This window comes from Crinia signifera, chromosome 2 (assembly GCF_055691185.1).
Source record: "Crinia signifera chromosome 2, ASM5569118v1, whole genome shotgun sequence".
NCBI classification, from domain to species: Eukaryota; Metazoa; Chordata; class Amphibia; order Anura; family Myobatrachidae; genus Crinia; species Crinia signifera.
The window spans coordinates 60,895,836-60,908,144 of record NC_139218.1 but is presented as its reverse complement, the minus strand read 5'-3'; the positions used below and the strand labels follow the sequence as shown (position 1 = coordinate 60,908,144).

Below are 12,309 nucleotides of genomic sequence, written 5' to 3'. Positions count from 1 at the left end.
AGCCCTCCGTCCAGGAGATCGTGTCTGGTTGTCAACCAAGAATCTCCGATTGAGAGTGCCATCGATGAAGTTCGCTCCCCGATATATTGGACCTTTTCCAGTTGAGCGAGTCGTCAATCCTGTAGCTTACAAGCTCAAGTTGCCGCCCTATTTGAAAGTGCCAGCTACATTCCACATTTCGCTGCTCAAGCCGCTGGTTCTGAATCGCTTTCATTCCAAGCTCCCTAAGGCTCCTAAGGTTTGCACCCAGCGTGGAACAGAATATGAGGTCAGTAAAATCTTGGACTCTCGCATCCGATATGGTCGTCAGCAGTATCTGATCGATTGGAAGGGCTACGGCCCCGAAGAGCGATCATGGACCAATGCCATCGATGTCCATGCTCCCAGACTCATCCGGGCGTTCCACTCCAAGTTTCCCCGCAAGCCTAAAAGGTGTCCTGGGGCCACCCTTAAAGGGGGGGGGGGGGTGCTGTCACGATCCGAGCTGTCAGACAGACTTTCTTACCGGCTAAGTGCCTCCGCAGGTTCAGCTTGCGGTCCAGACGTCATCTCTGCCGGCGTCCTGTCTCCCAGTGACAGTCCCCAGTGCACGGCAATCCACCTGTTCGCCGCCATTGCTCCCAGTATCCAGCATGGTGTGCACAAACACACTTTCCCGCCATAGCAGACATGGGGGCTGCCATGTTCTTTCCAGTCACATGTCTGTGCTGTCCAATCCTGTTGGTTCTGATCTCCCTGTCATACTTCCTCGGCCAATCCTGGCCACCCAGTGGGGATAAGTATGCTGGGAGCTCTCAGAACCATTGCTAGTGCTTCAGTTGTCTCCAGTGTATGGTCAGCTGTCCTTGTCTCCGTGCAAGTGTATTCTCTGCTGGTGTTGTCTTCCATGCTGCAGTGTATTCCAGGTTATTCCATCTCCTGTGAAGTCCAGGTTATTCCATCGCCTGTGATCCTGCCTCTTCAGCCCAGCGACCAAGCCTAGCTCCGGGACTCTGGTCCTTCGATGCTCCAGCATCACCACCAACCATCGATGTTCCCACATCACCTGTAGTCCGATATTCCGGATCTCCAGCTCAAGCTTCCGTCCGTCATTCCGGACCCACAGTCAAGCTTCCAAGCCTTCCGTCCGTCATTCCGGACCCACAGTTTCCACATCCGATATCCGGATCCGATGTTCCACCATCGATACCATTTCTCATCATATCTGTAAAGTATTGCAATCTGCATGAACTGTGTCATTATCCCTGCATACTTTACTGCCTGTCATATTACAACCATCTGCTAAATAAACTCGGTTGTATTTTACCTCTGACTACTTATTGGCTCCGGGTGCACTGTCGCGCAGTCCATGCGCAAGGGTCCTCTCCAACCTCCCCGGTTCAGGTACCGGTCCAGGTCCCCACCAGAGGTCTTAGTCTCGTCGACTCAGCCCCCTGGTGTGACAAGCCCATAATAATCAAAAAGAACTTGGTTGGAGAAGATAACAACGGGCGTACCCCACTCACGTTATGTATGGTGGGGTATCTGCACGTAGCGTTTTCTTTACTCTCTATTTCGGCTTATTTCCGCTTTAGTTTCCTCCCCCACGAGATGTGTGGACATAAAAATTAAAGAATAAAAGATATGTGTAGATTTGTTTTTACTCTCCCTTGTTTGGTGTCTCTTCTTTTTTGAAGAGGATCTTTCTTTATGTATGCGCACCTTACTCACCCACTAGAAGGTGGAGGTATACATATAAAGGTTTCTTTCAAAACAGCTGTGCATTAAACCACAATATTGCAGGTGACTGTGTTAGAACATTCAAAATAAATGGGCGTACCCCACTCACTGTGTTATAGAAGATATGTAAGCCCATAGCGGGTTCTTTCTCTTGTGTCCTCTTTGTGTTCTGGGTGGTCCAGAGTGATTCTCCGTCCAGATGATTAATATGGAGGTGAAAAATTAATAAAAAACAATGTGTGAAATCGTCTCAAATTATTTATACATACATGTGTGTACATACACACATATACATGTACGTGTGTTCCTGAAAAATGTTTCAATATAGAATGCTGTACAACGAGCGTACCCAGACTGACACTTTGTGGTGTTTTTCAAGGTGCATAAAGGTATCTTTAAAGTGTGAAGACCCCGTGACCAGAAGATGCCTTCACCGTATTAGTGCAAAAGTGCAGTGTACCAGAGGGGTTAATGTTTCTGGACAAATCCGAAATAGATGTGCATACCAGACTTACGGTTGAGTAAGTCTTTGTGTTCACGTAGCGTTTTCTTTGGCCCTATAGTCCCCTGGATGTTTATTTTTCCTTTTTCCACAATGTGGCCAGTAAACATGCAGAGGGGATACAGGGAGTCAGAAAATGGCTAACCTTTTCTTTAGAAAATTCTTATCTCACAAATTACTTAAAAAGTTGTAGTGATTTTATTCCAAAGTATAATTAAAAATCCTCTTTCCCCATGACAGTGGGATCCCAAGTAAAAATCCAAAATTACAGTACATAGACCACACTGGTCTTAACAACATCCAGATAAAAACAGTAATTGAAAAAATACATACATCAAATGTAGGGTTAAAAAGGGTATTGACTGCTCCCACTCCACACTGGCTGTCGACGCGTTTCGGTGTGTCAAACACCTTTGTCAAGATGTCTTGAATATATCCCATCTTATTGTACTCATAAATAGACAACTTGGCATACTTACCGGCCATTAGATCTGCCAGTAGTCTCCCATCTTCTTCTAGCCAGGACAGTCCCATAATATTCAGCTGTCCAGCATATGTCATTGCTTCCGGGTTTCTGACTTGTCAGGCATGTCCAAACTGTGGCCCACCAGCTTTATGAAACTACACATCCCAGCATGCCTTGCCATAGTTTTAGTATTCCCAAAGCTGTGGCAAGGCATGATGGGACTTGTAGTTTAACAACAGCTGGAGGGCCATAGTTTGGACATGCCTGACCTAAGAGATGTAATACGCATACGTATGTGGTCATCAGGCTGCACAAATGCCAGTTGCCACTAGCACAGAGGCCTCTGTTAGATTCCTGTCCAGATGACTTTGCAGAACTGTAGTCAATAAGCTACAATGACTTATGATGGCTTCAGCTATCAGGCTCAAACTCTGAGGAGGGTATGCTTTCTAGAGCTTGATCCTTGTTGCCATATCGCAGTGCCATAGCAACCTAATGGGACTGCTATAACACCAGGCCTCCAATTTATATAGAGTTCCATAGAGGATGCGATGAAAACTCTGACAAATTGCTGTTCTTGGAGGATTTTACACATTCTTTCACTTTCTACATCGTACCATTGGTGAGGTAGACACCTAGCGATAAGATGCTGGTGATTGGTTTCTGGTTTCATGATGTCTGCAAAATTAATAAGAAAGTAAAGCCCTGTAGGAAAGAAAAATAAATCAAATTTAAAGTTGATTAATTCAATACGTAGCTGCAAATGAGATCATTACAAGATTAACGTCTGGCAGATTAAAAATGTAAATGTGATAAGAGAACAAACCTTGTGAAACACAGAAATGCACACGGTAGGATAAGACTTTTTATCAGTCTATTAATAGCACAATTTATCGCATTCTTTTCCTTCTATCCACCAGTTTACCTGAGGAGCTTCATGAATTCTATACAGTATCCAGTGTATAAAAAGACCAGGGTCGTTACTAGATTCTTCTACCGCTCCCCCAGACTCCAGCTCTTGCTTGCATGTTCCGCAAGAGAGAGATTGTGGACTGTATGTGAAAATACTGCTTGTCACTGCAACCAATTGGCTTCTAATTAGCATTTATAAATTGATCATGCAAATCTGATTGGTTTCTATGAGCAACTTCTCCATTTGTCCAGTTCTCCGCACATTAGAAGACTTAATACATCCCCCATCTCTTGTTGGGTCACACAAGGCAACGTGGAGAACTTTAATTTAGCTGTGTAATTATAGGCCATTTCTCTGGGATTATTACTGTATGGTTTACAATATCGTTACTGTGACAGATTTATCTACTGAATAATCCTGGATTAAGTTGAATAATTGATGTGGAATTATTTTAATTGGAAACGCAGCGGGCAAACATGGAAACAGTACACTGCAAACATGCACATACTGTATTATTCTTTGTTCTACACATGACTATGGGCCTTATTCTAGTTCACTCTTTCTGACAAAATCCTTCTTAGATGGACAAAACCATGTGCACTGCAGGGGGGAGATGTAAAATATGCAGAGAGAATTAGATTTGGGTGAGTTATTTTGTTTCTGTGCAGGGTAAATACTGGCTGCTTTTTTTTTACACTGCATTAAGCTCTCACTTTAAAGAAAAACCCCACCCAAATCTAATTCTCTCTGCACAAGTAACATCTGCCCCACCTGCAATGCACATGGTTTTGTCCATCTGAGAAGGAATTTGCCTCTAAGAGTGAACTACAATAAGGCCAGATGTGAGCATATTAATGTGAAACAACTGCACCACTTCCCATCCCTCCTCCATCTATTCAATCTGAGACATTCAAACCATTTGCAGGGTTCGGATGGATAAGTAGCAGGGTTAGCATTTTATGTATCTTCTTATGTAGCTTCTTATTAACTTCTTATTCCTGCTCCAATTATACCCCTTTCATATCACAAAGCTGGGTCAGTCCCGCTTTCACATTTAACCCGGGTCGCCCATTATACAGAGGGCGACCCAGGTTTAACACCTCTTATAACCTGGGTTGAATTGCTGGGATGGTCGAACTTGGTTATAAGCTGTGGTACTTTCTCACCGCATCTTCAACCGGGTCCATGTCACCTACTTGTCAAAAACTCGGGTCCGAGGTGTGATGTGAAAGTGCTATTATTTATTAAGAACATGGTATACAGTATGAAAACAAATAAATCAAGTTGGATCATTAATACCGCTTTCAGACCGCACTCCGAACATGGCTTATTGCCGTATTCGCGGGGCCTAAACACGGGTCACGGTGCGGTCTGAAAAGGGCACCACGGGTTGAGCAACACGGGTGTTCAACCCTGGTATTGACCAGGGTTGAACACGGCTATGACCCGTGTCAAGTGCAGTGTGAATGGGTGCCTGGGTCGAGCGACCCGTGTCCCGTTCACAGTATGGAGGAGGCAGCACTGTCCGCTCCAAGTACTGCCTCCTCCCAAGCCCCCGATGACGCGCCGCCGCCCAGCACCGCCCCATGTGACGTCACCGACACGGCAATATGCCGTGTTGGTGTCGGAACTTTCAGACCGCATTGCCGTGTTGCTCTGGGGATGGGGCCCGTGTCCTAATCCCGTGTGCGACATGGCATTTGCGGTCTGAAAGTAGTATTAGTTACACTTAGGCTTATTAAGTTATCATTGTACTGTATAAACAAAACACCGTTGGGTCGAAGGCAGCAAGGTCGACAGGTGTCTAGGTCGACATGGGACAAGGTCGACATGGGTTAGGTCGACAGGTTGCGAGGTCGACATGGGTTTTTTCACTGTTTTTTTACCTGAATGTTGACACAGTCGACATGGACACAGCTGGAAGTCAACCGCAGCCCATTGCATGGTTTCTCCCACCATGCCATAGTGGATTTCTGTGTTGGCAGCACTGGCTAGGGATGGCCATCGACCATTGATCATTTAAACTCTTCATGGTTTATGGTCGATATCGAATACTTTTGCCAGTGATGGGGAGAACCCGATGTTTGTCCTGGCACAGCAGAAACACGGTTTTTTTTTTAAGGTGCCGGGACACGGAGTATAGCCCCACCTCCCAAAAACCCTGAAGCCCCACTCCCACATTCTGATTGGCCAGTCAGTCAAAGAGAATGGATGACCATTGATAGCTAAAACTATCGAATTTGTCCATTACATAGTTTATTACTATTGATGGCTGGTTGCAAAAACACCATCGATGGCAAGCATCAATAGACTTCACCTCTACATTGCTCCAAAGCAAATTTGAACTTTGTTTATGACAAATTATACTTTTAAACTTCAGTCTCCTGGGCCGGGGGCCCCCTTTGTATTTGAGCCCCTTGTCTGGAGTACCTGCAGTCTCCCACTGATGGTTGCCCTGGCTGAGAATTGAGCCATAGCCTCCCTGCACCCAGCAGAAGCCCAACGCGAAGGAAAAGTGGGCAGCCCCGATCCTCTCCTGCAGGGACAGGCAACAACACAAGCAGCCTACTCCAGCTCTCCAGCATCCTCCTCCTCCTGTGCAGCACCGAGAGCAGCAGCAGCAGCAGCAGCAGCGTGTCCCCTGGGAGGTGCCAGTGATGATTTCATCATGCTGATGAGGCTCCATCCCTCCCCCCCCCCTATCTGTCTCAGTTACTGGGAGGTGATGAGAGCCCCCAGTCTCTGAGCTCACCAGTTCCCGTCACGTTGTTCTGTTTACGCCTCAGCTTCAGCCCAGCCACCAGCCCCAGAGAGGGCGGCCTGCAGTACATCGCACGGGATGCCCGGTCCCTCCGCACGGAGGCTGCAGAGTGAGGAAGGAAGGAATTGCTGGATCACCCCTGACTGCACCGCGGCTTCAACTTCCCGTGCACCCCTTTAATTCGCACCGTATAGCTCTCCACCAGTCACAGCCTATAGATCTCCCCCAACCCAGCCCGAACCTATAGATCTCCGCTAGCCAGAGCCTAGAGATCGCTCTCCACCAGCCCCTGTGGATCTACCCCAGCCAGAGCCTATACAGTAGATCTCCCCAGGCCAGCTCCTATAGATCTCCCCCAGCCAGCCCCATATAGATCTCCCCAGGCCAGCTCCTATAGATCTCCCCCAGCCAGCCCCTATAGATCTCCCCCAGTCCTAATGAGGTGACTGCAGCAGACCCCCTCCTCGCATTCTCCTTTGCAGGTAAGATGGCTGTGCTCCTTGCATGTAAACAATTCATCATGGGAAAGTGCTCACTGTGCTTCTGCATGCCAGCTGGGCAATCACAGGGGGTGGGCACGGTGCCCCCATGTCCTCCCCTCAGCGCCTGTTATGTATATCCCAGTGTCTGCCCTTGGATCTGTCACAGTGCTGGCACTTTCTGAAGTTCCCCTATACGTCATGGGAGGTGTCCATGGCGCTGACTCCAAGGAGACTGCTATTTGCACTGTGCAATATGGGCTGCTGTGGTGACAAGTGAATGTTGTTTGGTACTTTCATTATTAATTACAGTATATATTGAATTGTCAGTACTACTAACCTTGGGTTTGAGGTCATTAGTACAGATGCTGCTAGCACTCCAGGAACCAGAAAGCACTTTCATTACATTGTGTCTATTTGTGTCTCACTTAAAATGTCAATAACCACAGGCCTGAGTGTGCACACACACACACACATACACACACACACACACACATTCATATAAGTAAATATATATACAGTACACACACACACACATATATATATATACATATTTACAGTATACTCATATAAGTAAATATATGTACACAGTAGACACACACAAACACACACACATATGCATGTGATATTATAACATTTCAAAATACGATTGTCAACTTGGATCTAAAAACCTCAAATATATGGTAGAGTATGTTTGGATATATATATATATATATATATATATATATATATTATGTTCTCCTTTAAGAACCCCTGCCAGCAGCATCCATTGCGCACATGGGTGTAATGAATTAAACATGAAAGTGATGCATTATGCTATTCAGAAACACAGTCTGTGGTGAATCATTTTCTCTGGCACTTTCTGGTACTTAAGCAGGTCTGCTTCCCTAGTGCTGTTTGGTACATTTCATAATAGCTTGACGTACAAGAAATGGACCTTCTGTTCTAAAAGTAGACGATGCCCCTTCTGCTCTGCTTGTAGATGAGACACTGGTGTATTGTCTTATCTCTAGATATAGTACAGTATAGTTCATTCCGTGACGCACTTTGTAATCAGGCTCTGAGTAGGAAAGTAACAGGAGCAGGAGCTTAGGATGAAGTTGGAAAAAATGGAGATGTCTCCATTGGGGGCTGTGTCCTAGAACCTTACCTTTTACCTCAAGCAGTTCCTGATTTGAAGAGATGTTTGTATGCATGTATATAATATATGTGTGTGTGCGTGTAAATATACATATATATATATATATATATATATATACACAGTTCTAGACTAGAGTGTGCACATGTAATGCTGCATTAGAAGTTGACGTTGTCCTTTATTCCGCTTGAATAGACAACATTGATTTTCTCTTGAGCTGGAACCACATTTGATGTGTCCTAGACTATTGTTATTAAGTGACTTCCTGCAAGAAGCAAATCTGCTGCATATTCCGAACAAGATCTCTATTCTGTATTAGTCATTTACAATTATGTTTATTCACACAATTACATTAGTACAGTTTATTTACTAACAGTTATTTGTACTTACAGAGAATATTTTCCCATTCACATCAGTCCCTGCCCCAGTGGAGCCTAGGATCTATGGGGAAGATGTATTAAGCAGTGATAAGGGAGGAGTGAGCCAGCTGCTCTGTATAATTTAATATTATGCAAATTATAGATGTTACTTCAGTGCTGATTGGTTGCCATGGGCAACTTCTTCACTGGCTCACTTCTCCTCCCTCACACATCTGCCCGTGTATTCCCTACCACATGGAAATAAACACACATTCATACTAGGGTTGATTTTTTTTAGGAGCAAGTTCACCTACCACTATTTTTCTGATTGCTGGAGGAAACTAGAGTGCCTGGAGTGAACCCACACAAGCACATGGAGAATATACAAACTCCACTCGTATAAATTCATAGTGGGAATCAAATCCATGATCACAGTGCTGTAAGGCAGTAATACTAACCATTAGTCTATACTGCCCAGTTTTGCAGATCATTGTGTTTCCACCCAGGCTGAAATGTTGAGGTCATAATGAGTTGGTTCACTGCTTTGTATGTGATGCAGGTCCCGCATAACACTTAGTGGCCTATGTATTAATATTGGTCAGTATTTCAATGAAAATACCCTCATTATGTACTAAGTGTAATTCAGAGGGACAGTGGTAGCGATAATTGCTGTCCTTGAAAGTTTTGTCAATGGCATAATGGAGGAGTCTTTCACATTGGTTACAGACTGCTATTGGGGAATCTGAAGCTAAGCACGCAGGGATTGGGCCGGAGAATGCAGGAGAGGTTCTGAGAGTGGGAAAGAAGTTGTCACCACTACTGAAATGTTTACTTCCCTTAATAATATTATGTAACCTTTGATCTTTGTTTCTTGGGGTTTTGAGATCTGGTGACAATGGCTAGAGATGTATATGAACTTAAATAAACATCTTTGTTTTACATACAGAAAGTCCAATTCCCCGTTTAGAGATAACAAATGCTATTTAGGATTTTATTGATGGCAAGTGCTATATATACTTGTATACATCAGCTGACAGTGTTTCCCAGTAAGTGTGACACAATTGTGGATGTGTCACATGAATGTATTGGAATAGGAAAACAGTAAAAGAATAAGGGAAGCACAAGTCATAGTTGCCTACCCTCCTGCATTCTGCAGGAGACTCCCTGAAATAGCAACAATCTCCCTCTCTCCCTCATTAGTCTAGCAATCTCCCTCATTACACCTGGCCCACCTTATAATGTTACATTTTTTGAGGAAAAAAGGAATGAGAGACATATACATTTACATTGAATCATCCGCACCATTTCCCATCACTTTACCAAGTATAGTAGCTCTTACTAACTGCTCTGGGGCTCATCCACATTTGGATATAAGTAATTTTAAAAGATTCCTCTCAGATGTAGCAGTACACACCCACGCTTCTAGGTGCCACAATCTCTCCATATTTGGAACTAGACACGCCCTTTTGGTGGAGCATGACATGCCCCCTCAATGGGGTGCTGTGCAAAATTCTACTACCAACTATGATCTCCCTGAAACTAGTTTTCAAAAGTAGGCAAGTATAAGCACAAGTAGAGAGAATTAAAAACAAGATTGTAATTCAAAATTAATGAAAACACTCAGTCCTCAAGATTCCCGAGTCCCTAGCAGTCCAAGTTTTGAGATTGCCCAGTGTTGAGCACAGATAGTTGCGGTAAATAATATTGACTGATGTACTAATTATCTCACCTGTACTCGGGTAGGAATATTCTTAAAACATGGACTGTTAGGTCCTTTAAGAACCGAGTTTGGAAACCTCTGAAATAAACTGTTTTCTTTCTTTTTCAATGTAATATAATTGTGATACTGGTTTTATTCTAATATTTTAACAGTTACAGGGCCAGATTCTCTAAGCTTCAAAAGTGATAAAATGAAGAGTGATAAACAGCTAACCAATCAGCACCTGCCTGACATTTCTCAAACACAGTCTGTGACATGGCAGGTAGGAGCTGATTGGCTGGCTGTTTATCACTCTTCATTTTATCACTTTTGAAGCTTAGAGAATCTGGCCCACAGTATTCTATTGAAAAGGAATCATGACATAATGTCGACACTGAAACAATTTAGTATCTACCTACCCAATGTTTTCCGAATGATGGAATCATATGGTAATCTAATAAACTCCACCAAATCCAACTAAACCCCCCCACCCACCCACCCACAAACCACTGCATCTCCAAAAGAAGTAGCAACAAAAAAAGAAATATTTTATGTTGAAACTTTCCCTAGAATCTTTAAATTCTAGAAATTCAGAGGTAGAGGCTTCCCCAGCATTGAACTCATTTAATTTAATAGAATGGCCTCCTCTCTGTAGTTGTATATTGAAGCTAATCATTTTGTTCTTTCACACATCTCTAATGCGGGGTACACACCAGGACGACCCGCTCACGATGCACATCGTGAGCGGGTCGTCAGTGTCTCGTCCGACCCGCTCACGGTGACGAGGGGGGGCACGACCCGCTCACGATGTGCACCGTGAGCGGGTCCGATCCGATGGCGACCCGCACCCGGCTGTATGGTCGTCATTGAGATCCTACCTGCAGCAGGTAGGATCTCAATAACGACCGACCCGCGGGACCGCGCATCGGATCGGTATCGGTCCACAGCAGGTCAGAAAAGGGCCCAATAAGCACACAATCTACATCCAATTGATCGGAATTGGATCGAGATTGTGGGGATCGGGCCCTAGTCGTCCTGGTGTGTACCCAGCATAAGCTTTGGAGGATTTCTCAAGATTCCAGAACTGGGCTGGCGGGGCTCTCCCTTGGTATTATCTGCCATAATCTGGGATGTGTGCCATACCATACCGTACTTTCTGATTTCACTTACGGCAATGCCCCTGCATACTCTACCCCATGGACAAAGGCTGATCTTTTGGACAGAAGATCATGGTTATCCTTTGATGCTGTGAAACATAAATTCACAGAATTCCACCCCCAAAGTTTTTGAATTTGCAATTTTTCAGAGAGCTCATATTGTATAACACATTTTTAAAGGCTCCTCACCTTTTAAAAAATGAATGATCTCAAGCCTTATGGCGTCATTTTAGAACCCATACTTAAATTACAGACTAGAATCACAGAATTGTCACAACAGGGAAAACGGCAGAGGGACTGGAGGATATTTGTGAGATCATCCGTTTCATGATTGTGTTAAGATCTAGATCTAAAATATAATGCCTACAAGGTATACTTTTGGTGATATTCCACTCCAGACATGCATTCCAAAATATATCTTCCCCAGTTTATTTTCCCCCAGATAATAGTTCCTGCACTGTAAGGACTACTGATCATTTTTATGATGATGTGATTGTTTCAAGCATTTTCACTGCAACACATACTGATTGTTTAGCCTGTAACCTTTTACTGTATATATTAAGTCATTGCAATCTAGTTTTTGCTATATGTTCCTTTCCCAGCAGACAGCCCCCAAGCTCAGTGACTGTATTCAGAGATGAAGCTATGTCTATTTTTATCCGAAAACAACTAGTAAGAAGTAGAACAAGAGAGAGCTGAGCATAAAAGCATTTTATACTGTCATCAACAGAAATTAGGGCACTAACATATATACTGTAGGCCATCTAGGCGCAAGATTAGGGCAATATTACCCAGGAGGGAGATCTGAATTGTTATAGACGGTATTCATTTATTTACTTCTTATTATTTCTAGTTACAGATAATGGGCCTTATTCTAGTTCACTCTTTCTGACAAAATCCTTCTTAGATGGACAAAACCATGTGCACTGCAGGTGGGGCAGATGTAAAATGTGCAGATAGAGTTAGGTTTGGGTGGGGTTTTACTTCAAAGTGAGATCTATATTGCAGTGTAAAAATAAAGCAGCCAGTATTTTCCCTGCACAGAAACAAAACAACTCACCCAAATCTAATTCTCTCTACACATGTTACATCTGCCCCACCTGCAGTGCACATGGT

The 12,309-nt window shown here is 44.0% G+C and overlaps 1 protein-coding gene across 1 annotated transcript in view; it reads left to right on the top strand.

Moving 5' to 3' along the window:
* The first annotated feature begins 6,189 nt into the window (after window positions 1–6,189).
* CCDC92B (coiled-coil domain containing 92B) overlaps window positions 6,190–12,309 on the top strand; it is a 68,061-nt gene continuing 61,941 nt past the window's right edge. The window contains exon 1 of the mRNA XM_083172236.1: window positions 6,190–6,843. The gene's annotated coding sequence lies outside the window, so the exon portion shown is untranslated. The remainder of the gene's footprint in view (window positions 6,844–12,309) is intronic.